The sequence below is a fragment of the Dendrobates tinctorius genome, unplaced genomic scaffold, assembly GCF_039654945.1.
Source record: "Dendrobates tinctorius isolate UK_male_01 unplaced genomic scaffold, ASM3965494v1 ptg000075l, whole genome shotgun sequence".
NCBI lineage: Eukaryota > Metazoa > Chordata > Amphibia > Anura > Dendrobatidae > Dendrobates > Dendrobates tinctorius.
The window spans coordinates 11,856,074-11,882,385 of NW_027361743.1; positions in this window are offsets into that span (position 1 = coordinate 11,856,074).

Sequence of the window (26,312 nt, forward strand, 5' to 3'; positions counted from 1 at the left end):
TTGCCCTGGCGGTGTGCTTTGGATCATTGTCATGTTGAAAGACCCAGCCACGTTTCATCTTCAATGCCCTTGCTGATGGAAGGAGGTTTGCACTCAAAATCTCACGATACATGGCCCCATTCATTCTTTCATGTACCCGCATCAGTCGTCCTGGCCCCTTTGCAGAGAAACAGCCCCAAAGCATGATGTTTCCACCACCATGCTTTACAGTAGGTATGGTGTTTGATGGATGCAACTCAGTATTCTTTTTCCTCCAAACACAACAAGTTGTGTTTCTACCAAACAGTTCCAGTTTGGTTTCATCAGACCATAGGACATTCTCCCAAAACTCCTCTGGATCATCCAAATGCTCTCTAGCAAACTTCAGACGGGCCCGGACATGTACAGGCTTAAGCAGTGGGACACGTCTGGCACTGCAGGATCTGAGTCCATGGTGGCGTAGTGTGTTACTTATGGTAGGCCTTGTTACATTGGTCCCAGCTCTTTGCAGTTCATTCACTAGGTCCCCCCGCGTGGTTCTGGGATTTTTGCTCACCGTTCTTGTGATCATTCTGACCCCACGGGGTGGGATTTTGCGTGGAGCACCAGATCGAGGGAGATTATCAGTGGTCTTGTATGTCTTCCATTTTCTAATTATTGCTCCCACAGTTGATTTCTTCACTCCAAGCTGGTTGGCTATTGCAGATTCAGTCTTCCCAGCCTGGTGCAGGGCTACAATTTTGTTTCTGGTGTCCTTTGACAGCTCTTTGGTCTTCACCATAGTGGAGTTTGGAGTCAGACTGTTTGAGGGTGTGCACAGGTGTCTTTTTATACTGATAACAAGTTTAAACAGGTGCCATTACTACAGGTAATGAGTGGAGGAAAGAGGAGACTCTTAAAGAAGAAGTTACAGGTCTGTGAGAGCCAGAAATCTTGATTGCTTGTTTCTGACCAAATACTTATTTTCCACCATAATATGCAAATAAAATGAAAAAAAAACAGACAATGTGATTTTCTGGATTTTTTTTTCTCAGTTTGTCTCCCATAGTTGAGGTCTACCTATGATGTAAATTACAGACGCCTCTCATCTTTTTAAGTGGTGGAACTTGCACTATTGCTGACTGACTAAATACTTTTTTTCCCCACTGTATGTGTATCCCCTTGAGTTCCCATGTAATTCCTTCCATATGTCTACCAAGTGGTTTTCCCTCATCAGGCTGAGAATCTTTGTCCGTTCTGTTTTGGAAATATCGAAACGCCTCAGGGCACTACTATCTAAAGTGGGATTTAGGGGAAAATTAAAGTCTCCGCACCAAATTAAATGACGAGAAGACAACTTATCTAGTTCCGACAATATCAATTTAAAAACAGAGTTGTGAGGAGGCCGGTAGGTAACTATTTACTATACAGACATTTTGGCCTTGCAAAGAAAATTGTAGGACAATGAATCTTCCCTCTTTGTCTAGTAAAGAATCGTCTTATGTGACCAGGATGAGATCAGATGACGAGAATAGGTGGAATCAAAATATTTTGGATATGAAGAGTCAGAAAAGTGGGTCTCCTGGAGGCAGATGATATCTGGATTTTGGTTCATGTAATCAAGGAAAGCTTTTTTACGTTTCAGCAGGGAGTTAAATCCCCGCACTTTATGAGAAAGTACCTTACACATTTTTGGGGCAGAATCATTCTGCTGTAAAGGGGGGGACCACCTCTGACCCTTCCCAAGAGGGAGTTCAACTGAAGGCGGGCGTCTGTGTAGGCTCCAGAATTCCCAGTAACAACAACATAGTAATTATATGCGATCCTGTGGAAAGACAATAGGGGGGAACGGGGGGAGGGGTGGGGAAAAACACAAATAGCATGTAAATGCAATCAAATGGGCAAATCTGCCCAGTCAATATAATGAACTGGAGACCCATATTAAAGGGGTGATCCAGAAGTCACTAAGATAAGGCAACATGCATTAGCCCCGAGAACCAAACCCCAGCTTATAATACCGTAAGTTTCTATGATGCTCTGGGTCGGAAAAGAAAAAAAAAGTAAAAATTTGTATAGCATAAGGCATCGTGATAATAGTGCAGAAGCCGCACTGTTGGTGTAATCATGTAATCATCTAAAAGGTTACATTGCTTAGTGGGTCCCATCCCGTTATTCCCACCCAAATTAGGTGGTATACCAAACATCAGTGTCCCCCTGTGGACCACCATACAAGGACCGCCTTCCCGCAGGAAGAACTGGCGTTAACAGCCACAAATTCAAAAAACCTTAACGTAGCAGACTATAAGTTCTGAAGCGACATTTGAGATGATAACTGTCGAGTCAGAAGTTGTTCAGGTGACATTCGTACGCTGGCTTCTCTTTATTCTGGGGACCTCCTTCCATTCTCTAGTTGGTCTCGATTTTCGCTGTGGTAGAGGGAGGGCTGAGTCCGGGACAGAAATTCCAGCCTGGTCCAGAACTTGTTTGCCTTCGTCCAGTGAGCGGCACACAAAGTTTTTGTTGTTATAAGACAAGGAGAGGGCGAAGGGGAATGCCCAGAGATATTTTATTTGTGCTGCCTGCAGGGCTAGGGTGATAGGTCGAAGGACTCTCCTTCTAGCAAGAGTAGCAGGAGCTATGTCCGCAAAAATATGAACAGACTCTGTTAATCCAGGCAAGGTTGAAGAGGCTCGGGCAGCAGATATGGTCAAATCTCTGGTTTCTTCATAGTGCAGCTTGAGTACTACATCCCTAGGGGTGTCATGAGATCTCGGTTTCCCCAGAGCTCTATGGATCCTGATTACATGTAGCAGAGCTGGGTCTGTTTGAGGGTGCAGTGCCTTAAAGAGAGCGGTTGCTGTATCGTTAAGGGCAAGAATGTTTTCAGGGAGGCCACGTATGCGTAAATTACCCCTTTGAGACCTATTTTCATAGTCTTCGCATGTCAGCTTCAGATCATTAATACAATCTGTGTGCTGCTTAATCCTCCCCTGATCCTCCCCAAGTGCATCAGCCACTGGGTCCATCTTTTCCTCTAGTGAGGATGTACGCTGCATTATATGTTGTAATTGTGTGGTGACATTTTGCATAGTGCAGAGCCTCCTCTCTTAGGCATTGTGGATCGTCGGGTCCCTGGGCAGATAAGAGGCAGGCGGGCAGGAGTCCCGGTGCGGCTGGTGCACGGTAAGGGGCTATTTTTTAGCTCAGTCGGGAGCGGAGCTCTGGTGTCGCATGACCGTTGACATCAAGCCCCGCGCATGCGCCGAGATGTTATTTTTAGATCATTCTTACGCAAAAGATGTAAACATTTTTTGAGTAAAGAATTAAATTGAAAGATTGTAGTTGGAGAACCTTTACTATGTACTAACAGTGGGCCTTGAACATAAGGCCTCCACTCAAGCCACATCCTAATATTGACTAATATTGACTAATGGACAAATAACTGGATCCGAGTTTGATTCTAATTTTACGCTAGACTCCCTACCCATTTGATCTGTCTTGGATTTTCTTATAGAAATAGTGACATACGAGTTAAAGAGCTTGACATCAGATAGCATAAGCCCAGAAGGATCTTTTTTTTTTTTCAGAGACTACCTCACCTACCCTCAAAGCACCGAAAAATGATAATGAGAAAGCGATGCTGAATAAAACTGATTTTTCAAAACTGAGGCATAGATTTCTAAGTGATAATCCTGTGTGTCCAAGCTGCGGATTCTGCCGCGAATCTGATGCGTCGTACAGTACCATTGTAATCAATGGAAAATGAAAACCGCGGTGCACACGGAGCGGAATTTTCCGCGCGGTTTGCTGCGGTTTCGAAACCGCAGCATGTCAATTCTTTGTGCGGATTCCGGTTTAGCCCCTGATCAATGACAAGGGGAAAACTGCAGGCCAAACCGCAGAAAATCTGCAGATAAACCGCAGGTCTTTTTGACCTATTATCTGGCTTAAAACTACTATGTTAACCCTTTCAGGAATTGTTTTATTGAGAGCAGACCAGTTAGCTGGCTCTTTTCCATTAACTTCAAAAAGAAGACACTCCAGCAAATGCCTTAGCTACTGCAGAATAAGATAGGCCTTTATTGACTAAAAATTCTGCAAATCTTAAACCTGAGATGACACTAGAAACTGCAAAATTAAAGTTATTCACCTTGAAAAAATTTAACCATTGCACTATATCAGCCCATGATCTCTCAGCTAGATAGTGTTCTATAAAATAAGAAATTACATTAGAACTATGTCCCAAAGAATTTGGGGACAGGGAGTTGCTTCTTTGTCTGGAGCAATTTGACAAAATATGGACCACTGCCGGTGACAAAGAGAGTCAGTTATTAAAGCAAATGTATTCATATCCCATTTTGCCTTTAACCATATGTTGAATTTCAAACAAACCAAAACTAATTGCCTAAGAATTTTGAAAGCTGTAATATTCTTTGAAGATAACATATTGATGGAAAATAGTACACCTTGATTGGAGGACTAAATGATTATCCTAGAATTGGGCATAAGAAATCCCCATAAAGAAATGACCAAAAAAATGCAAAAAAGCTCTAATACCATTACATTAGATGTTAATCAATTTGAATGCCAGTTTTCATGCCAAGGCTGCGCACACCAGTGAAAGGAAAACATCAAACCAAAACCTAATGAACCATCAACAGAAAAAACAAAAGGAAAAGAATCTAACAAATGGCCATTGCCAACAAGATACACCATTGAAATCAGAAGGAAAAGACAACCAAATTATGGCATCTTCTTTGGCATCTGAACTAATTCTTATATGCGAAGCGGGAGAAGAAACACCCTTTGATAAATCGTGTAACCGTCTAGAAAAAGAGGACGACTCATCGGAATAACGTATAAAGCAAAACTTAAAAGGCACAGCAAAGATTGAAGCTGCTTAAGGGTGACCTTTTTCATAGATAAAAATTCTGTAAGGGAATTCTGAAGTTGTACAATCTTGCTATCAGGAAGCTTGGATTCCATTTTCTTGGAATCTAATGTTATACCTAAAAATTCAAATGTATCGGTAGGAATAAAAATTTTTCTTGAGCTATGAGAACTCCAAAATCCTGGCTCGTGGAAATAAAGCTGTTCAATGTGTTCAAACAAATATTGGAAGCAGCAGGGCCAATAAAAAGAAAATCGTCTAAGTAATGGAGAATTCCCACATTTTGAGATTCACTTTCCAAAATCAAATGTAAATAGGATGAAAAATTTTCAAAATAGAAGCATGACAATGAAAACCCCATAAGCAAACAGCAATCAAAAAAGAATTCATTGTCAAAATAAAATCCAAGAACGTTAAAACCATCAGAGTGTACTGGAAATAACCTAAATGCTGATTTAATATCAGATTTTGCCATTAACGCATTGTGACCAAATTTTACTAGTAAATCAACGGCCTTATCAAATGATAAATAGTTAACAGAGGAAACGGATTTGTCTATCTCATCATTCAAACTTAAACAAACTGGAAAAGATAAATGGTAGATTAATCAAAATGACCCAGAATCTTTTTTCGGTACTGAACCCAAAGGTGAGATTTAAAAATTAGCAAAGGATGGGGAAGAAAAAAAGGCCAGCCACTCTGCCCAAATCAACTTCATTGAAAATCTTTTCTTTTGCAATCTTAGGGAATTCAAAAAGAGAGGGTACATTTTTGACTATCTGACAACCCACCCCTTTAAAGGGGGGGGGGAGATATAAAAACCAACATGAAACCCGTTGAACAATTTAATGCTCGCTCGATCGAGGTATCTGTCTAGCCAGGTTATTAATTTTTTCAGTCTCACTGATGTCTGAGCTTTTAGAAAAGTAGTCCCTTGAAGATGGCTCCTGGGATGACAGTTTTTTAAAGCGCTTTGACATGGGATGTATGCCTCTGCAGAAAGAACATTGTACAGCTGGATGACCATTTACAGGAAGACTCATTAATTGAAAAGCAAAAGCCTTTCTTTGTAAAACCAGCTGTGGATTGTTTGGCTAATGAATGCCTTTCAGGAAGCATAAGGTTAATCCATAGACCTACATCCTTTACCATTTAACCTCTGGATGGACTGCCAATTTTTGTCTGAAAGAAGTACTCCCGACGAAATTACGATATGCTTCCAAGATTATATCAATGTGTTGAAATAATGAGCTGCAAAGGTTAGGAAATCTTTCCCCAAGAACAGCTGAATAGATTGAAAAAGCTTGGATCCAGTTAGCAAAGGACTTGTATAAGCCACGTCTTCTCATCAGTGTCAAATTTGTCATCCTTTTTTTTTCCAAAACTAATCAGCTGATCTCTCTGGGGAAGTAGTGTGAATAAATCAATATATTGATTACTCCAGATTAGCTCCTTTGTAGAGGCACTAAAATGAAAACCCCCAAATGGAAAGTTCACAATTAAGTGCCTCCTTAAAAGGATTTAACCCCTTCACCCCCAAGGGTGGTTTGCACGTTCATGACCGGGCCAATTTTTACAATTCTGACCACTGTACCTTTATGAGGTCATAACTCTGGAACGCTTCTATGGATCCCGGTGATTCTGACATTGTTTTCTCGTGACATATTGTACTTCATGTTAGTGGTAAAATTTCATTCAAATAACTTGCGTTTATTTGTGAAAAAAACGGAAATTTGGCAAAAATTTTGAAAATTTCGCAATTTTCCAACTTTGAATTTTTTTGCCCTTAAATCACAGAGATACGGCACACAAAAAACTTGATAACTAACATTTCCCACATGTTTACTTTACATCAGCACAATTTTGGAACCAAAATTATTTTTTGTTAGGAAGTTATAAGGGTTAAAAGTTGACCAGCGATTTCTCATTTTTACAACACCATTTTATTTTTAGAACCACATCACATTTGAAGCCACTTTGAGGGGTCTATATGATAGAAAATACCCAAAAGTGACACCATTCTAAAAACTGCACCCCTTAAGGTGCTCAAAACCACATTCAAGAAGTTTATTAACCCTTTAGGTGCGTCACAGGAATTTTTTTGAATATTTAAAAAAAATGAACATCTAACTTTTTTCACAAACAAAATCAGGTTCAATTTTTTTTATTTTACCAAGGGTAACAGGAGAAATTGGACTGCAAAAGTTATTGTGCAATTTGTCCTGAGTACGCTGATACCTGATTTGTGGGGGGGAACGACTGTTTCGGCGCATGGCAAAGCTCAGAATGGAAGGAGCGCCGTTTGACTTTTTCAATGCAAAATTGGCTGGAATTCAGATCGGACGCCATGTCACGTTTGGAGAGTCCCTGATGCACCTAAACAGTGGAAACCCCCTACAAATGACCCCATTTTGGAAACTAGACCCCCCAAGGAACTTATCTAGATATGTGGTGAGAACTTTGATCCCACAAGGGCTTTACAGAAGTTTATAACGTACAGCGGTACAATTAAAAAATCATATTTTTCCACAAAAATGATCTTTTCACCCCAATTTTTATTTTCCCAAGGGTAACAGGACCCTAAAAGTTATTGTGCAATTTGTCCTGAGTATGCTGATACCCCACATGTGGGGGTAAACCACTATTTGGGCGCATGGCTGAGCTCGGAAGGGAAGCAGCGCCATTTGACGTTTTTGGCTGGAATTGAGATTGGACACCATGTCGCGATTGGAAAACCCCTGATGTACCTAAACAGTGGAAACCCCCCACAAATGACACCATTTTGGAAACTAGACCCCCTAAGGAACTTATCTAGATGTGTGGTGAGCACTTTGAACCCCCCAGTGCTTCACAGAAGTTTATAACGCCCGGGCGTGAAAATAAAAAAATCGTATTTTTTCCACAAACATGATCAATTATTCCCCAATTTTTTATTTTCCCAAGGGTAACAGGAGAAATTGAACCCCAAAAGTTGTTGTCCAATTTGTCCTGAGTAAGCTGACACCCCATATGTGGGAGAAAACTACTGTATGGACACACGTCAGGGCTCGGAAGGGAAGTAATGACGTTTTGGAATGCAGACTTTGATGGAATGGTCTGCGGGTGTCATGTTGCCTTTGGAGAGCCCCTAATGTACCTAAACAGTGGAAACCCCCCACAAATGACCCCATTTTGAAAACTGGACCCCCTAAGAAACTTATCTAGATGTGAGGTGAGCACTTTGAACCCCCAAGGGCTTCACAGAAGTTTATAATGCCAGGGCATGAAAATAAAAAAATCGTATTTTTTCCACAAACATGATCAATTATTCCCCAATTTTTTTTATTTTCCCAAGGGTAACAGGAGAAATTGAACCCCAAAAGTTGTTGTCCAATTTGTCCTGAGTAAGCTGACACCCCATATGTGGGAGAAAACTACTGTATGGACACACGTCAGGGCTCGGAAGGGAAGTAATGACGTTTTGGAATGCAGACTTTGATGGAATGGTCTGCGGGTGTCATGTTGCCTTTGGAGAGCCCCTAATGTACCTAAACAGTGGAAACCCCCCACAAATGACCCCATTTTGAAAACTAGACCCCCTAAGGAACTTATCTAGATGTGAGGTGAGCACTTTGAACCCCCAAGGGCTTCACAGAAGTTTATAATGCCAGGGCATGAAAATAAAAAAATCGTATTTTTTCCACAAACATGATCAATTATTCCCCAATTTTTTTATTTTCCCAAGGGTAACAGGAGAAATTGAACCCCAAAAGTTGTTGTTCAATTTGTCCTGAGTAAGCTGACACCCCATATGTGGGAGAAAACTACTGTATGGACACACGTCAGGGCTCGGAAGGGAAGTAATGACGTTTTGGAATGCAGACATTGATGGAATGGTCTGCGGGTGTCATGTTGCCTTTGGAGAGCCCCTAATGTACCTAAACAGTGGAAACCCCCCACAAATGACCCCATTTTGAAAACTAGACCCCCTAAGGAACTTATCTAGATATGAGGTGAGCACTTTGAACCCCCAAGGGCTTCACAGAAGTTTATAATGCCAGGGTATGAAAATAAAAAAATCGTATTTTTTCCACAAACATGATCAATTAGTCCCCAATTTTTTCATTTTCCCAAGGGTAACAGGAGAAATTGGACCGCAAAAGTTGTTGTCCAATTTGTCATGAGTACGCTGACACCCCATATGTGGGAGAAAACTACTGTATGGACACACGTCGGGGCTCGGAAGGGAAGCAGTGCCATTTTGGAATGCAGACTTTGATGGAATGGTCTGCGGGTGTCATGTGCGTTTGGAGAGCCCCTGATGTACCTAAACTATTGAAACTCCCAACAAGTGACCCCATTTTGGACACTAGACCCCCCCACGGAACTTATCTAGATGTGTGGTGAGCACTTTGAACCCCCAAGTGCTTCACAGAAGTTTATAACGCTCGGACGTGAAAATAAAAAAATCATTTTTTTCCACAAAAATGATATTTTTGCCCCCAATTTTTTATTTTCCTAAGGGTAACAGGAGAAATTGGACCCCAAAAATTGTTTTGCAATTTGTCCTGAGTAGGCTGATACCCTACATGTGGGGGTAAAACACTGTTTGGGCGCATGGCAGAGCTTGGAAGGGAAGGAGCACCATATGACTTTTTCAACTCAGAATTGGCTGGAATTGAGATCAGACGCAATGTTGCATTTGGAGAGCCCCTGATGTGCCCAAACAGTGGAAACCCCCAATTCTAACTCCAACCCGAACCCCAACTCAGCCCTAGCCCTAACCCAAGCCCTAACCCTAACCCTAATGGAAAAATGGAAATAAATACATTTTTTTAATTTTATCATTTTTCCCTAACTAAGGGGGTGATAACGGGGGGTTTGATTTACTATTTATGGCGGTTTTTATTTTTGGCAGCTGTCGCACGCTAAAAGACGCTTTTTATTGTAAAAATAGTTTTTGCATCACCACATATTGAGAGCTATAATTTTTCCGTATTTTGACCCACCGAGTCATGTGAGGTCTTATTTTTTGCGGGACGAGTTGACGTTTTTATTGGTACCATTTTCGGGCACGTGACATTTTTTGATCGCTTTTTATTCCGATTTTTGGGATGCAGAATGAACAAAAACCAGCGTTTCATGAATTTCTTTTGGGGGAGTGCGTTTACACCGTTCTGCGTGCGGTAAAATTGATAAAGCGGTTTTATTCTTCGGGTCAGTACGGTTACAGCGATACCTCATTTAGGTCGTTTTTTTATGTTTTGTCGGTTTTATGCAATGAAAACTATTTTATATAAAAAATAATTATTTTTGCATCGCTTTATTCTGCGAGCTATAACTTTTATATTTTTCCGCTGATGATGCTGTGTGGCGGCTCGTTTTTTGCGGGACAGGATGACGTTTTCAGCGATACCATGGATATTTATATGCGTCTTTTTGATCGCGCGTTATTACACTTTTTGTTTGGCGGTATGATAATAAATCATTATTTTTTGCTTCGTTTTTTATTTTTTAAGGGGTTCGCTAAAGGGGTTAACTAATGGGACAGTTTTATAGGGCGGGTCGTTACGGACGCGGCGATACCTAATATGTGTACTTTTATTGTTTTGGTTTTTTTTATTTTCAAAAAATGAATTTATTGGGGAATATTTTTTTTTTTTTTTACTAATTTATTTGGCGATTTTTTAAAAATTATTTTTACACTTTTTTTTATTTTTTTTTTTACTTTATTACATAGTCCCAGGTGGGACATCACTGTCCTGTGACAGATCGCTGATCTGTCACATCACAGATCACTGTGACAGATCAGCAATCTGTCACAGGCATTGAGGAAGACTTCCTCTTGCCTGCGCTTTGCAGGCACTGAGGAAGCCAGCTTCCTCCAGGCCCCCGAAGGCCCCCATCGCCATCTTGGATTCGGGGGCCTGGAGGAAAGGAGTCCCCCGCAGCAGCGCTGCACATTGCGCTGCCGTGGGGGGCTCAGGGAAGCACGGAGGGAGCCCCCTCCCTGCCGATGCTTCCCTTTAACTCCCGGTACACCGCGATCATGTTTGATCGCGGTGTGCAAGGGGTTAACGTGTCGGGGGCGGTCCGTGACCGCCCCTGACAACATAGTGCCGAGTGTCAGCTGTGATAATCAGCTGACACCCGGCCGCGATCAGCGGCGCTCACCACGTGGGCGCCGCTGATCGCGGTAGACGTACTATCCCATCCATGGGCATAGGGGCCCGGGTCCCATGGACGGGATAGTACGTCGGATGTCAGGAAGGGGTTAAAGGGATTGTACTACCATTAATAGAAGAGTATAAACAGCACTAGGATATCCACTTCCTAAATTGTTTAACCAGCCAATGGATAGAATATTTAAAATATACCTTTTGTTAGATTAATATACAATAAAATAAAGTGCAAGGTGCTCAAGTTACATCAAACACAACAAAGAAGAACACACAAATGAAAAAAACTAGTGGATGCAGTATTGCCCATCATTACTAAGCATCCCAAGTATCCAAAATGTTCATTGGGTGCTTAGAGTAAATCAAATACGGCCAACCTCATTCAAAGACATAGAGTACATAATTCTCAAGATAATCTCTATGCTTAACATATAACATTAGCCATCTCTTATTGAGAGTAGGTGTCATGCCATCAGTATATTCCTAAGTTAGGCATAACCATACCCCTCTCCTGATCAGGAGTACCATATAATACAAGGCACAACACTGCTACACAGCATAAATAAGAACCACACAGCCTCAATTGCCGCATTTGCTATGGGTTCTATAACACACAAATAATGTATCAGATAGAAACGTATCGTGTGTCATAATAAAGATATATACTCCCGCATACCCTCCATATACCTTAGTACCGGATCTAAATCCACCAGGTATGCATAAATATCTTAGATAAACCGTCTCTTATAAATGTGAGACCAATATTATGACACCAAAATATTTAGTAAAACACGGAACAATCTCACCCAAATAGCAGGGGCATTCTCTGATTGATTGCCATCCCCGTGACTGGTGAGCGCGATACCCCTATCTCCCGACTCGTTTCGTCTAATCTCATCAGGGGAGTCAACTGGGGTTCATCTGAATGGTGTATCACGCATAGTCGTTATATACTTCATCCAACATTATGTGTACATACACTCATGCATACCTCCTTTTAAATGTTAGCGCCGTGGCATCTCGGGAAGCCGACACTTCCGGTCCCTGATCCACCTCACATCCTGTGTTTGGGTCGCGCGCATCATCAGCGTGCTCGCTCTATGGAGCGTGTCACACGTTGAGAGCGCGTCTCCCACCAGCTGGGCATGCGCACATAGCGCTGCCCTCTCCAAAGGGAAAATGATATTCTATATATTATAATGGCGCTAGTTACTTGCGGCATCAGACAGCCCATGCCCTGCACTACATATGCGCCTATCATTATCATCCATACAGCAGCAACATATAATCTCATGCTGATTATAGGAATCCCTTTAGAGTTTTTATTCTTAGGGATATTCCCTTAACTCATTCGGAGTATCTCCTACTTAAATTATGTACAGAGATTCATATGTAAGAGATTAATTCCACATTTAATCGGGGGTTTCAGTTAGTGCAGCTACAGAATCAAAAAACTCCTTCAAAAATATATATCAATTCTAGGAAAACTGGCAGTTATAAAAATTATTGCTATGACAGTACCGACTTACTTTAACCAGATGGGCCTTACAACCACCGAAAAGTGAATGAAGTGCCACTAAATTCTCCCTATAACAGCTCCTAGGCTACCTCCTCCCTACCTACCGCGGAGATTGGCACCCTAAGACCTGCGCAAATGGCGTCCCCACGCAACGTCGGCTGTCCCTCACTGCTGACCCTATTAGTCCCTTTGCTAAATGAAAGATATAAAGGATAGTTGATCATTAAGGCCCTTTGGATATGTAGTTTGCAACCAGAAGATCCATTTTGTCTCTTTTTGAAGAATCATCTGGTCCCAATTACCCCCACATATGGGTGGTTTAATTTTGTCAATACCCATAAATGTAATGCCTTGGAGTTACCCTGATGGTGTCTATTTATGTGGTTGGCAATAGACGTGTCCCTTTTGTTACTGATGTCACGCATGTGTTCTCCTACCCTCCTCCGAAACTCTCTCCTGGTCTTTCCTACGTACTCCAGACCGCTTAAAGCTTCAAATTTTGGAATAAATTCATGGACTTCAGTGCGCTGCTAGACAAATTCACTAATCCAGGTTATGAGAAAGATTAATTGTTTATTTCCCCTGAGGAAGAAGTGGTATACACTTTGAAACGCGTTGGGAAATAAACAATTAATCTTTCTCATAACCTGGATTAGTGAATTTGTCTAGCAGCGCACTGAAGTCCATGAATTTATTCCAAAATTTGAAGTATGTACACATAATGTCGGATGAAGTATATAACGACTATGCGTGATACACCATTCAGATGAACCCCAGTTGACTCCCCTGATGAGATTAGACGAAACGCGTCGGGAGATAGGGGTATCGCGCTCACCAGTCCACGGGGATGGCAATCAATCAGAGAATGCCCCTGCTATTTGGGTGAGATTGTTCCGTGTTTTACTAAATATTTTGGTGTCATAATATTGGTCTCACATTTATAAGAGACGGTTTATCTAAGATATTTATGCATACCTGGTGGATTTAGATCCGGTACTAAGGTATATGGAGGGTATGCGGGAGTATATATCTTTATTATGACACACGATACGTTTCTATCTGATACATTATTTGTGTGTTATAGAACCCATAGCAAATGCGGCAATTGAGGCTGTGTGGTTCTTATTTATGCTGTGTAGCAGTGTTGTGCCTTGTATTATATGGTACTCCTGATCAGGAGAGGGGTATGGTTATGCCTAACTTAGGAATATACTGATGGCATGACACCTACTCTCAATAAGAGATGGCTAATGTTATGATATGTTAAGCATAGAGATTATCTTGAGAATTATGTACTCTATGTCTTTGAATGAGGTTGGCCGTATTTGATTTACTCTAAGCACCCAATGAACATTTTGGATACTTGGGATGCTTAGTAATGATGGGCAATACTGCATCCACTAGCTTTTTTCATTTGTGTGTTCTTCTTTGTTGTGTTTGATGTAACTTGAGCACCTTGCACTTTATTTTATTGTATATTAATCTAATAAAAGGTATATTTTAAATATTCTATCCATTGGCTGGTTAAACATTAATAGAAGAGGCAGCCTTCTCAGCATTGTTAATAGCTGATAAAGGGGAAGCATTGAACCCAGCTTCACCCAAGGCTTCAGCCATAAAACACCTAATTAAAGATTTTAGTTGTGAATGATTGACAGAGAGGGGCACATTGACAAGCTCACCCCTGTCGGTAGCTCCATCTTCTACATCCAGGTCCGAGGTGCACCCAGCGTTCAAGACTTGAATAGAAGGCGCGGGCAGATGATGACTTAATGCAGGGAGTCCGACATCTTCAGACAGCTGTGTTAGTGGAATAGTGGACACTGACAGTGCCCCAAGTGATGGTCCAGATGCAGGAGAGGCTGCCGGGCCTTCGTGAGAACGAACCACCGCAGCAATTTTACAGCTGCGATGATCCACAGCTGAGCCGGCGGCTGTTGCTGGGGAAGATGAAATTGAAATCTCCCGCCGCTGACTGAAGTCTTGCGGATTGTGCGTGGCTTCCGGGTCGCGGCGGTGAAAAGGAGGTTCGGGGCTTCCTGCTCCGAGTGCTGCCGACCAGGTTCCGCGATCAAGAAGGCTCTTGTCATGGGGGGCAGAGGAGGGGGCATGGGTTCTGAGGAGATACAGTGACGGGAGGTGCCGCTGAAGGTTTTATAGCATGGCAGCTCTGAAGCATTCCGCTCCATCCTCTTCACCGGCCCTGGACAGAATTTGCTGAAGCAGCTTTTCCATACTAATGTAGGTAGGTTGAACTGATGGACTGATCTGCCTGTAGTGAAAGGCAGAGAGATAGCACAGTGTAGGTGCGAAAGCGCAAGCGCAGAGGTAAGGAGAAAGGTGCCGTGTTGTAGTTTGACCATTAGAGGGCATTAGGGAGTGTAGGAGTGGGACTGTGTAGCTGCCTTTGGTCAAAGAAACTGTCAGGTGATAATGGGCGGAGCTACCAGGACTGGGAGTATAAGAGATTGAGAGAAGGTTCTGGAAGGTCCAGTCAGCGAGGGGAGCACACTAGTAAGGAGGTTCTGCTGTAGAGAGAGAGACGGTAGAAAGGCTCCAGAGGGGACTGACAGTTCAGGCGGTCACGGGGGGTGGCCCAGAGGACAGTAGCCGCAGACGAAGACGGTCTGGGAGTACCAAGTACCTTGAATGGTGAAGCGCTGTGGTGGATGAGCCTAGGGCAGCCACAAAGGACGCCACGACGATAATAATAAGAAGTGAAGGTACCCAGGTCTGTGTACAAAAGAAGTGTGAAAATCCTGTGGTGAATTGCGGTGGTCGTCAGAGAGGCGGCCAATAAAAACGGACCTGTTGAATACAATCCTCTGTCTTGTGTCTGTCGGCGGCAAGAAGTGGGTCACCCCCCATCCCGGTTGGTACACTCTCTCACCTATCCTACATTGATGGAGGTAATCTTCTTTTCTTCAAACAGCTCTGGTATGCAGAAACGGCCACAAACGGGTTTATATACATTTAATTCGCCCGCCAGAACATGAACCAACCAATCAACACCTTTCAAATTTGGGCGCCAAGACCTGGAAAAAACGGTCAGGACTGCTCGTGACAGTTAGCACAGCTAAACTGCTGACCTTTGAATGACCCCCCAAAAACCATTATAAAGTAAAATACCTATCCACAATGGGACTGATAAATAGGTCTGTTCTGCCATGAGACCCCCCTTTATGATATCTTTATTTGCGGGGGAGGGCTTCCAGTATTATAATAGATATGTTCTTGTACATGGGAGCAGTGTTATAGCAGTTACATTCTTGTATATAAGAGCAGTAGTATAGAAGTTATATTCTGGTACATAGGGGCAGTATTATAGTAGCTATATTATTGCATAAAGGGGATATGTATACAGAGTTATAGCATTTTGGGAAAGGTTTAGTACACATCTTAATTTTGGGTTTTCATGCCAGCTATTTTTTGGAGCCTTCAATATGCTCCCAGCAGTTGACACCTCCCTTCCCCCACTCCTTTATGCTGCTCACATAGAAAGTCCATTTAGGAGTAAAAAGAATGAAAAATCTGCTCTTCCATAGGCTAAAAAATTACTTTGGCTCTTTGAGCATCATTGTGTTTAGAAAGCCTACGGTCACTAATGCCCTTCTTAGGTGGGACAGTCCCACTTAAGCGAGATATTCCTTGAGGAAAGTACCTCAGGAACTGTTCTGAGGAAGGTGTATTCAGGGCACAGGCTTTCGATTTAAGGGACCGCTTTAGACAACACAGATATCCGGATGAGGTACTGGATCCGGCCTTTAGGAATGCCCTTGACAGTGATAGCACTCTTCTACAGGAACGTGAACCCCAGAAAGAAGGCAGTATTTCCAGGGTCATCGAGACCAATGACAATCAGGCGGATCAGATTCATGGAATCCTTACAAAGCACTGGCAAATTCTTCAAGCGGACGCAGCGTTGAGTGGTAATATCTCTAGTCGACCTCAGATCACCTTCTGAAAAGGAAGATCCCTAAAAGCCCGTTCAGTGCACAGTCATTACACAAGACATACAGTAGACCAAAGGGAACATGGCTGGATAGAAAGTTGTGTGGCACTTTTAGATGTAGTAACTGTTGTTTTTGCACAAGGATTACATCGTGTAAAAGTTTTCAAAGTGCCTCAATGGGCAAACGTATCTTTATAAGGGACTTCGCTAATTCTAGAACAGCAGGAGTGATCTATCTGGCTACATGCTTGTGTCCCAAGAATTATGTAGGGAAAACAAAGAAGGAATTTAAAAAAAGGATCTGTGAGCACCTGGGTGATGTTAGGAATGCACATGATACCCCCATGGCTAGACATGTGCGGGTCTGTCATCTGGGTACTGGGAATGTCCTGAATTTCTGTGTAGTAGAAGTGGTCAAAGAAAATGGGAGACAAGGTGACTGGGACAGGTTGCTGTTGCAAAAAGAATCTCAGTGGATCTTTAGGGTGGAGTCAATGGCCCACAAAAGGCTAAATGAACAACTTACCTATAGTTGTTTCATCTGAATCACAATGTTGTTTTTTCACTGTTTATAGTAGTGTTCACTCTTCCCTTAGTATCTTTAAGGACATACCCATTTCTCACACGCTTATGGGATAGTGTGTGTTAATAATGTATAGATGACCTTGATTTACTCCATATGCTATATATGTTAGGAATCTGGGTTTTATAATGCCTATGCGGGAATCCAGATTCACACATTTGTCTCCAGAGGCTAAGTCCTTTTTCCAGCTTCTGAGCATGCCCACGGGACGAGCTCCCATTGGAGTTAAGGGGTCACGTGCTCAGGTCCTGCTCCTGATTTCATTGGCTTAGCTCAGGAAGACTGATGCTTGGTCTGGTGACTGACTCATTAAGAAACCCCTTTACTCAGTTATTACGTCTGTGTGAGTGAGTGGTATTCTGTCAGCGCTAGCGCCAGCGCGCACAAGCTCCATCTTTCCAGCAGTTTAGCGTCCTGCATCGTGCATGCGATATTGGCAGTCTGTCGAGGCATGCGCAGTTGCGACGCCGAGCACACGGTAAGTCCGCTCGGTTGTAGTGACTGTATTTAACTACTCCGGTTTCCGGCTACCGCACGTGTGCCGCTGAGATCCTGTGCCGCTGAGATCCTGTGCCGCTGAGATCCTGTGCCGCTGAGATCCTGTGCTGTTAACAGGCTCAACGATACTATTGTGTTATTTTCCTGCATCTCTGTGTCATTTAACAGAGCTTGCCTTATTGCACCTGGGTGAGTTAGAACCCTGTGCATATTAGTTCTCTGCCTCTCTCAGCAGCGGTTTTGTCATCCACCGCACGGTGGACCCCGAGGGGCGAAGGCATTTTAATTATTTATTTTTTTTAGTGCCTTCCGCCACTCCTAACATAATACTAGCGCCAGGGTCTGGCTGGAGATGACAGATCAGCAGCAACTGTTGCAGTGCGTGCGAAAGCTCGAGACTCGCTTGGCTACACTTGAGAGAGCTCTCGCAGTTTCGCAGGCCACATACGCTGCTGTCCAAGCACTCACGGATGCGGTACGGCGTATGTCCATGTCCACCCTTGCGCCGACAGTTACCCGCCTCCCGTTGCCCGAAAAATATACTGGGGATGGCGCCTCCTGCAGGGGTTTTATCAGCCAGTGCTCGATACACCTGGAGCTGCTGGCTGCGCATTCCCTACAGAGCGGGCAAGGCGCTGGAATGGGCTACGCCACTATGGGAGCGTGGTGACCCGGATATTCGGACCGCAGCTAATCTGCTAACTGCTATCAGGCAGGTGTTTCTCGGTTCACGGGTTACACACGACACCTCTCTCCAACTGCTCACCTTGTCTCAGGGATCACTCTCGGTCAGTCAATACGCCGTCCGTTTTCGGGCACTGGCGTCCAAGTTGGAGTGGTCTGACAAGGCTCTTATTCCTGTGTTCTGGAAGGGATTAGTGGAGCATGTAAAGGATGCTCTCTCCACGAGAGAAATTCCTACCTGTCTCGAGGAGTTAATATCCATCTCCTCGCGGATTGACCTCCGTTTTTCGGAGCATGGTTTGGAGCGAGCTCACTCCAAACCGAGAGGTACCCCGGCTCCCAAATTTTTTGAGCCTCTGGATTTGCCTGAGCCAGAGGTTCCACTACCCGAGCCCATGGAGGTGTCTCGCGCCATTTCTGAGACATGTCCGGCTCAAGAGTCAATATGCGGTTGTCACCATCTATTTGCTGCTTCCCAGGAAGACAGTTCCCCGCAATGCTCTGACTGTGAGCCGGTAGGCGAGACTTTTGTCCCTCCTTGTCAGCGGCCTAAAGTCCTCGCGTGGGCACATGCACCCAATGTGGACGGCCATCGTGGCTATATGCAGACCACGAAGTCTCTGGCCGGATCGTATTGGTGGCCGCACAGGGCTCGGGATGTAAAAAAGTTTATTCAGGCATGCACCCTATGTGCACAGGATAGTCTTCCCGAACGGAGCGTGGCTTACGCGGCGGCCTTCTCCTAAAAATTCCCCTCCTATTGTCTCCCGGGTGTCCCTTCTGAGACCTGGCGACCTGGTCTCCCCTGATACCGTCCGAATGTCCCGGATTTCGGTTTCACCTACCGGGACATCAGGCTCGCCTTTTGACGAGTCTGAGACCTGTGCCGCTATCGGGCACAGGTTGGTGGCTCGGAGGCTTCAGGGTGGGGGGGGCCCTAGGGGGGGTAATGTTAGGAATCTGGGTTCTATAATGCCTATGCGGGAATCCTGATTCACACATTTGTCTCCAGAGGCTAAGTCCTTTTTTCCAGCTTCTGAGCATGCCCACGGAACGAGCTCCCATTGGAGTTCAGGGGTCACGTGCTCAGGTCCTGCTCCTGATTTCATTGGCTTAGCTCAGGACTCTGGAGATTTCCGGTGTTATGGAAATATATATGTATTTCATATAGATCTCACTTGCCTGCTATAGGCTATATACTCATGTACTCTTATATAGACTATATACTGCTATATACTCATATATACTGCACACAGATACATATTCACAGTTTGAACCTTATAACTAGTTGGTGGAAATAACCTGCTATCCAGTCATCTCATTATCTTGTGACTTGAGAAATATCTAGCAGACATAGGGAATGAGGAACTTAGGCCAGGTGGTCCGGCCGATATTGGAGACTTGCTGACAAGTGCAAGACTCCGGACAGTAAATCACGTGGTGTCTAAATAACCCCAGGTCGGACACCCATATATGTTCATGCATTTAAACTGACCAATTAGCTAAGAAGTAAAGCCTTTATGTTAATGAGTAACCACTCCTTTATACGAACTGATAAAAGACCATATATGAATAAAGTTTCCAGAGTTCTGCTGGAATGAGTTGTTGCTAACTAAGTGTAGCTTCCTCTTTTCCTTTGAGCGCTCAATAAGACTCTGTCTAATCAGGACAGGCCACAGTACGCACAGGGGTAAATCTACCGAAAATCCAAAATAAATCCACATCAAGTGGCGCCCAACGTGGGGCAGCTACAATATCCAATCACTTTCAGATTGTAGGAGCAGCGCTTGGCTCATTTACAAATGCGACCTCCACAAAGACAATCCTAGCCAAGTACTGTGCAGGGGAACTAGAACATAGCAGGTAGCCAGCCGCAGCAGAAGCCACACGCAGAACGGAACCGAGCATCTAAGTTTATGTAATCATTAACAACCTCTTAACTGGAGTCCAAACATGGGGTCTCTCTTCTACTGGTGGAGTTACACTGTGGTTTACAGGTGGTCAGATACATAAAATCAGCGGAGCCCATCAGACTCGTATTACAAAACCACACATATCTGGTACCGTCCAGGAGACGCGGACTTCTACCCATGAAGCAATGCTTTTGTAGGCAATCATTTCTAGAATATGGTGTGCTATGGAAGAAGCAGAACGTAGAGCGCCATGAATAAAGAGAAAAGACGATTGCTCCAATCTAGATGACTCGCTAATGACTAGTATGGAGATGTATGGAGGCTCATGATTTCTGTGCACACAGTGGTGTCTATAGGACGTCCTCCATACAGCACCTCTAATCTAGCGGTATCACTATAGGAATGACTAGAATGGAGATAATGTATGGAGGGCTCCTATATATATGACAGGAGAAGCCGGCCCAGGCATCAGGTGGTGGCAACATAGTGGGAGTTATCACATTACTGATACTGACGAGCCAGTCAGGACGTCCGGTACAGCGTGTTAACATTCCCGGGTCACCAGCGCAGTGCACCCAGTGTGGTTGGCAGTTATCGGTTACCAGCAGCTGTTTCACATACGCGTCACAAGACAAGGGCTTTCGATCTCTCTCCCTGGACGTCTATATGTGAATTCATTGCAGGTTTCCGCGAAGATCTGAAGCAGAAAGAGTTTTGCCTTTTTTATTGTAAACTTCCTCTTTTGCCTGCAGGGTGTGCCCCTGATATATATATATATATATATATATATATATATATTTCATATTGTTATATTCTGGACTCTGCTTCTCCCTATTTTATGTTTTATCTTGCATTTTTGGTGGAGATTTTCATTCTTGTTACTGCAGTGTTAGAAGTTTTGGGAAAGCTGAGTCTGTGGGCACTTCACCCCTCCCTCTCATTACATTGTTCTCAGATTTTACAGAGACTCAGGCATAAAAAAGAGGAAGTTGAGTGCCTGCATTCTGAATTAACACTTTTTATTGTTGGAGGCTGTATTAATTTTTAGATTTTTATTTTTGCAGCGTTTTACCAAGGTTTTTCTGCGTGGATTCTTTTTTCAAAGTTTATATACTATATACTTTTTGATTTTATCAAAATTATTTTTGGGTTTCATCCTCTAAAAATCTTTTTAAGGAAAAAGAAAGAAATCATTTTTCCCTTTTTATCTCTTTAGTTTTCTTCCACTTTTTGTGACATTTTGTCAGTTTTTTAGGTTTAGTTTTCACCTCTTTCAGTTTTGTTAAAAAGAGAATTTTTACCTGCGTTGGGTTATTCACTAAATATTCTTGTTTTCTTTTTCTTTCCCTTTTAACCCCTTAATGTCCAATGACAGACACAGTCCGTCATCAGACATTTCCCCTGCTTTGATGAGGGCTCCGGCGCTGAGCCCGCATCAAAGCCGGGACATGTCAGCTATTATGAACAGCTGACATGTGCCCGCAATAGGTGCGAGCGGAATCGGCGTCCGCCCGCGCCTATTAACTAGTTAAATGCCGCTGTCAAAGCTGACAGAGTGCATTTAAATAGCATTTCCGGCCGCCGGGCCGGAAATGACGTCACCGCCGACCCCCGTCACGTGATCGGGGGTCGGCGTCATGTTGCCTGGACAACCAGAGGTCTCTATGAGACCTCTATGGTTGTTCCAGGCATATGGCTTTCAGCGCCACCCGGTGGTCGGGGCTGAAAGCACAGCAGTAAATCTGCCACATATGGGCGATCTGCTCATCGCCCATATGTAGCAGAGCCGATCGGGTTGCGCAAGCTTCTAGCCTCCTATGGAGGCTATTGAAGCATGCCAAAAGTAAAAAAAAAAAAATGTTTAAAAATAAAAAAAATTAAAAAAACCTAAAAGTTCAAATCACCCCCCTTTCGCCCCAATCAAAATAAAACCGTAAAAAAAAATCCCACATACACATATTAGGTATCGCCGCGTTCAGAATCGCCCAATCTATCAATCAAAAAAAAGGATTAACCCGATCGCTAAACGGCGTAGCGAGAAAAAAATTAAAAACTCCAGAATTACGTTTTTTTGGTCACCAAGACATTGCATTAAAATGCAATAACGGGCGATCAAAAAAAGTATCTGCACAAAAGTGGTATCATTAAAAACGTCAGTCCGGCACGGAAAAAATAAGCCCTCACCCGACCCCAGATCATGAAAAATGGAGACGCTACGGGTCTCGGAAAATTGCGCACATTTTTTTTTTTTTTTTTTAGCAAACTTTAGAATTTTTTTTCACCACTTAAAAAGAGGACATAGACATGTTTGGTGTCTATGAACTCGTAATGACCTGGAGAATCATAATGGCAGGTGATATTTAGCATCTAGTGAACCTAACAAAAAAGCCAAGCAAAAAACAAGTGTGGGATTGCACTTTTTTTGCAATTTCACCGCACTTGGAATTTTTTTCCCATTTTCGAGTACACGATATGGGAAAACCAATGATGTCATTTAAAAGTACAACTCGTCCCGCAAAAAATAAGCCCTCACATGGTCATATAAACGGAAAAATAAAAAAGTTATGGCTCTGAAAAGAAGGGGAGGGAAAAATGAAAATGCCCCTGGTCATTAAGGGGTTAAGCAGGTTAAAATGGGTTTCAAAGTGTTCAAAGTTTTAATCACCCTTTTTCAGTTTTAAAACAGACATAGTACGTGTTTTTTTTTTTGCAAGAACAGTTTTTTTTCTTTAAGCTGTAGCATGACATGATGTATTGAAAGGAAAAAGGGAAGTAGCTAGTAATTGTCGTCTGCATTTCTTAAAGTGACAGAGGATTTTAACAGCGCAGAAGATGATAGCAGATAGTGAGAATAAGACAGGATTGTTTTTTTGTTTTACGTGTAGGAAAAAGTGTTTTCATACTAATCTGTGCTGTCTCAGAAGGACCACAGGTCTAAGAATGCCTTCCGTGACGGCAGGGGGGGAAGCAGTCCGCCCCCCATCTCCTCTATCCTCACTCTTCCCTGCTCCCACCTCCCTCCTCCCTCTATCTCTGCTATTCTCACAATGCAAAGTCTCCTCCCCACTCTCCTCCACTATCTCCCACTTCTCCCATCTCTCTCCTCCACCCTTCCCTCTCTTTCTTTTTCTCACCCACCTCTCAGTTCATCGTCACCCACCGGCCCAGTGCCAGATCCAGATAATGAAGTGTCCCTAGTTCCACAGGGCACTCTCTCTAAAGAGACAGTTATAACACCGGGAGAAGAAAGTGAATCACTCCCCACACATGACAACACAGGTGCCCTCCCGATACAACAGATAGCAGAAGGGAGGTGTGGGCCATCAGACACTGCACTTGCTGAGACTGAAGATCCTATGTGTCACACGGAGCTCCAGTCTCAGGGGGGGGGGGGAAGCATGAACACACAGAAAGACAATCACACAGTGGCACAGTTCCTCCTCTGATGAACATGAAGAGGAGATTATGCTGCATAGTAGGCAGGGGCAGATAGAGCCAGAACTCTTACACTATGTGCCCTTCACCCCTAGTCAGGTGTTCAGTATTCTAAGAAATCTGCCAGACCCAATTATGGACCCCATGCCATTTTACCGAAGAATGCAGCAAAGCCAGCAGACATATGCTGCAACATGGAGTGATCTCTGGTCCATAATGGAGATTAAAGCAGGTGAAACACTCTGGCCAATCATGAAGGAGCACTTCAAGCTTCCATCAGAATTAGATGTGCATTCCTGGGAATCAGGATCAAATCTAATTGAACAGCTCAGAGAGTGGGCCAACGCCAGACAAGCACTCAGCCTGCATAACATGAGCCAAGCCGAGACAGAGTCTGTAGACGAGTTTCATGGCAGAGTGAGGCAAATATTCCAAATTTTAGGCTTCACTATTCATGATCAGGTACACGGACAAATGCTGGCACAGGCCTTTGTGCATGGACTAAGAGAACCAGTCAAGAGACGGCTGATAGTGGCCATGCCTGAGTACAGGACAATAGCAGTAGATGTCCTGCTCGCAGTAGCCAGTAGAATTGAGTCCCTCCCAGGAGTGCGGAAGACAGGCCCTCCCGTGTTGGCCACTGACGTGGAGGAGCAACTATCACACAGAGTTAGGAGAGCTGGCAGGTGTTTTAACTGTGGCAACTTTGGCCATTTCCAGAACCAGTGCACAGCATCCCGGCAACCCAGGTCATCACGCAGAAGAATAGGCCAAGAGAGAAACACAGAAGACAATGAAGAACCCTGTCCATAGGACAGAGGCAAACCAGGTCCGCTAGACGTCACGCCCCTGACATGTGAAGCCCCATCAGCGGACCCAATACCTCAAATCACTGGGGGATGTCATATCTTTCCTTGTGGACACTGGTGCAGTCAGAATTGAAAATCCCCGACCCCACCAGTGCACTCTGTGGCTTGTATGGGGATTAAAGGTCAAGACAGACGTTCCCCAGCTTGCAAGCCCCTGAGCATGTGGACACAGCCAGGACACTACATCCTGTTCCAGTTTATGGTGGAGACCTGCTCACCACACCTGATGAGAGCAGACCTACTGCAGGAACTGAACGTGACCGAAGTGTCCCATGAAGATGTGACCTTGACTAAACCTGACCTCTTCTCCACCTCAGACACCGTATCGCCCACGGGACGAAACACTTGACAGATGACTGGAAGACCGCGGAGGAGAAGATGGCTCCCTCAACAACTCCGAAGATGCAGGCCTTCCTTAGTCTAGTCTCATATTGCAGAACTTGGATCCCTGGTGCTCCAGGCTTAGTGCAGCCTCTGTACAATTGCATCAACGCATTGCAGCCTTCATCTCGTACAGGAAACTGAAAGACTTCATAGTCTCTACGCCAGCTCTAAGCCTCCCTGACTACGAGAAGCCATCCCGTCCTGACCGAACAGAAAAAGAAGGACCAAGATGGAGAAGGTCATGCTACTGGCCAGGATTAAAACAGACCCACAGAGGAAAACCAGAGGCCTCTAGACTACCTCTCAGCCGGCTTGGATCCAGTCCAGTTGCAAGGGGGGGCCCTCCTGCATGAAAACAATATCTGCAGCACACGTCCTCCTGACAAGGCTGCTTGTAGCGCTCGCGGCCGTGCCCGGCGGTGCCCCCGCTCCGGCGGCGCCCCCGCTCCACCCCCCGCCGGCGTGCCCGCCGCAGCGAGATCTCTTACCCAGCCCTTCGTCCTCCGACGTCCCTGCGCCCCCTCCTTAGGTCGCGGGCGCGCGCCAGCGCTCTCTCTTCTGTCAGCGGTGGGCGGCGCTGAGGGCGGTGCGTACCGCCCACTTCCGGGTCCTATGATATTTCAGGCGTTCTCTCCGTAGAGAGGACGCCTGAGGATAGTTTGTTGCCTTACACTCTGTTCTGGCCCCCTCTGTCGTGTTAGGGATCTAGTTTAGGTCCTCTTTCCATCCCCCTTCTGGTCTCAGTTCTGTCTCGCCTCCTCCTTGTCTCTCCTCTCCCCGCTCCCTAGGTCTCGTATGCAACCATCCTGGTTCTTCCATCTGTTTCCTCCTAGTGTGCACTCCCTCTGCTCCTGTGCCTCCCCCTGTGTCCCCACTAGTAGCGGCTGCCTGCCGCCTCCTCATCCTATAACCCTGCTCTGTCCAGTAATCTTGGTTGCGCTGTCGCTCCGTGTCCCCGAGCCGTCCCTCCTGGTACCAGCTGTCGCGGTTCTGTCCTCTGCGGTTTTGCCCCTAACGATCCCTGTATAGGGGTCGGTCATCACCTGGCGCGCTCGACCCAGGGGCTCCAGATCCTCGACCAAGAGGGTCCACTCTCGGACATTGTCCTTCCCTGTCCGTTACAGTATCCTCAGTCCATGGACCCCGCCGGTGCCGCGGCCGCCACGCAGAAGGAACTGCTGTTCCTGCGTGAAAATCAGACCCGGATAATGTCCTTCATGAAGTCCATGGACACCCGGTTGTCTGCTCTGCAAACCTCAGACCCAGGACACGCTCCCCTCCTAGTCAGCCTTCAGCAGGAGCTCGCGCAGCAGCGCGTTGCCCAGTCCCACATTTTGGGTTATATGGCGTCCGTTGACGACCGACTGCTTGCCTTGCAGTCTGCCGCGGCCGCCGCTACCCTCCCAGGGATGCAGCCTCGTCTCCGCCCCCCCCCGACTGGGAAAGCCTCCCCGGTATGGCGGAGATC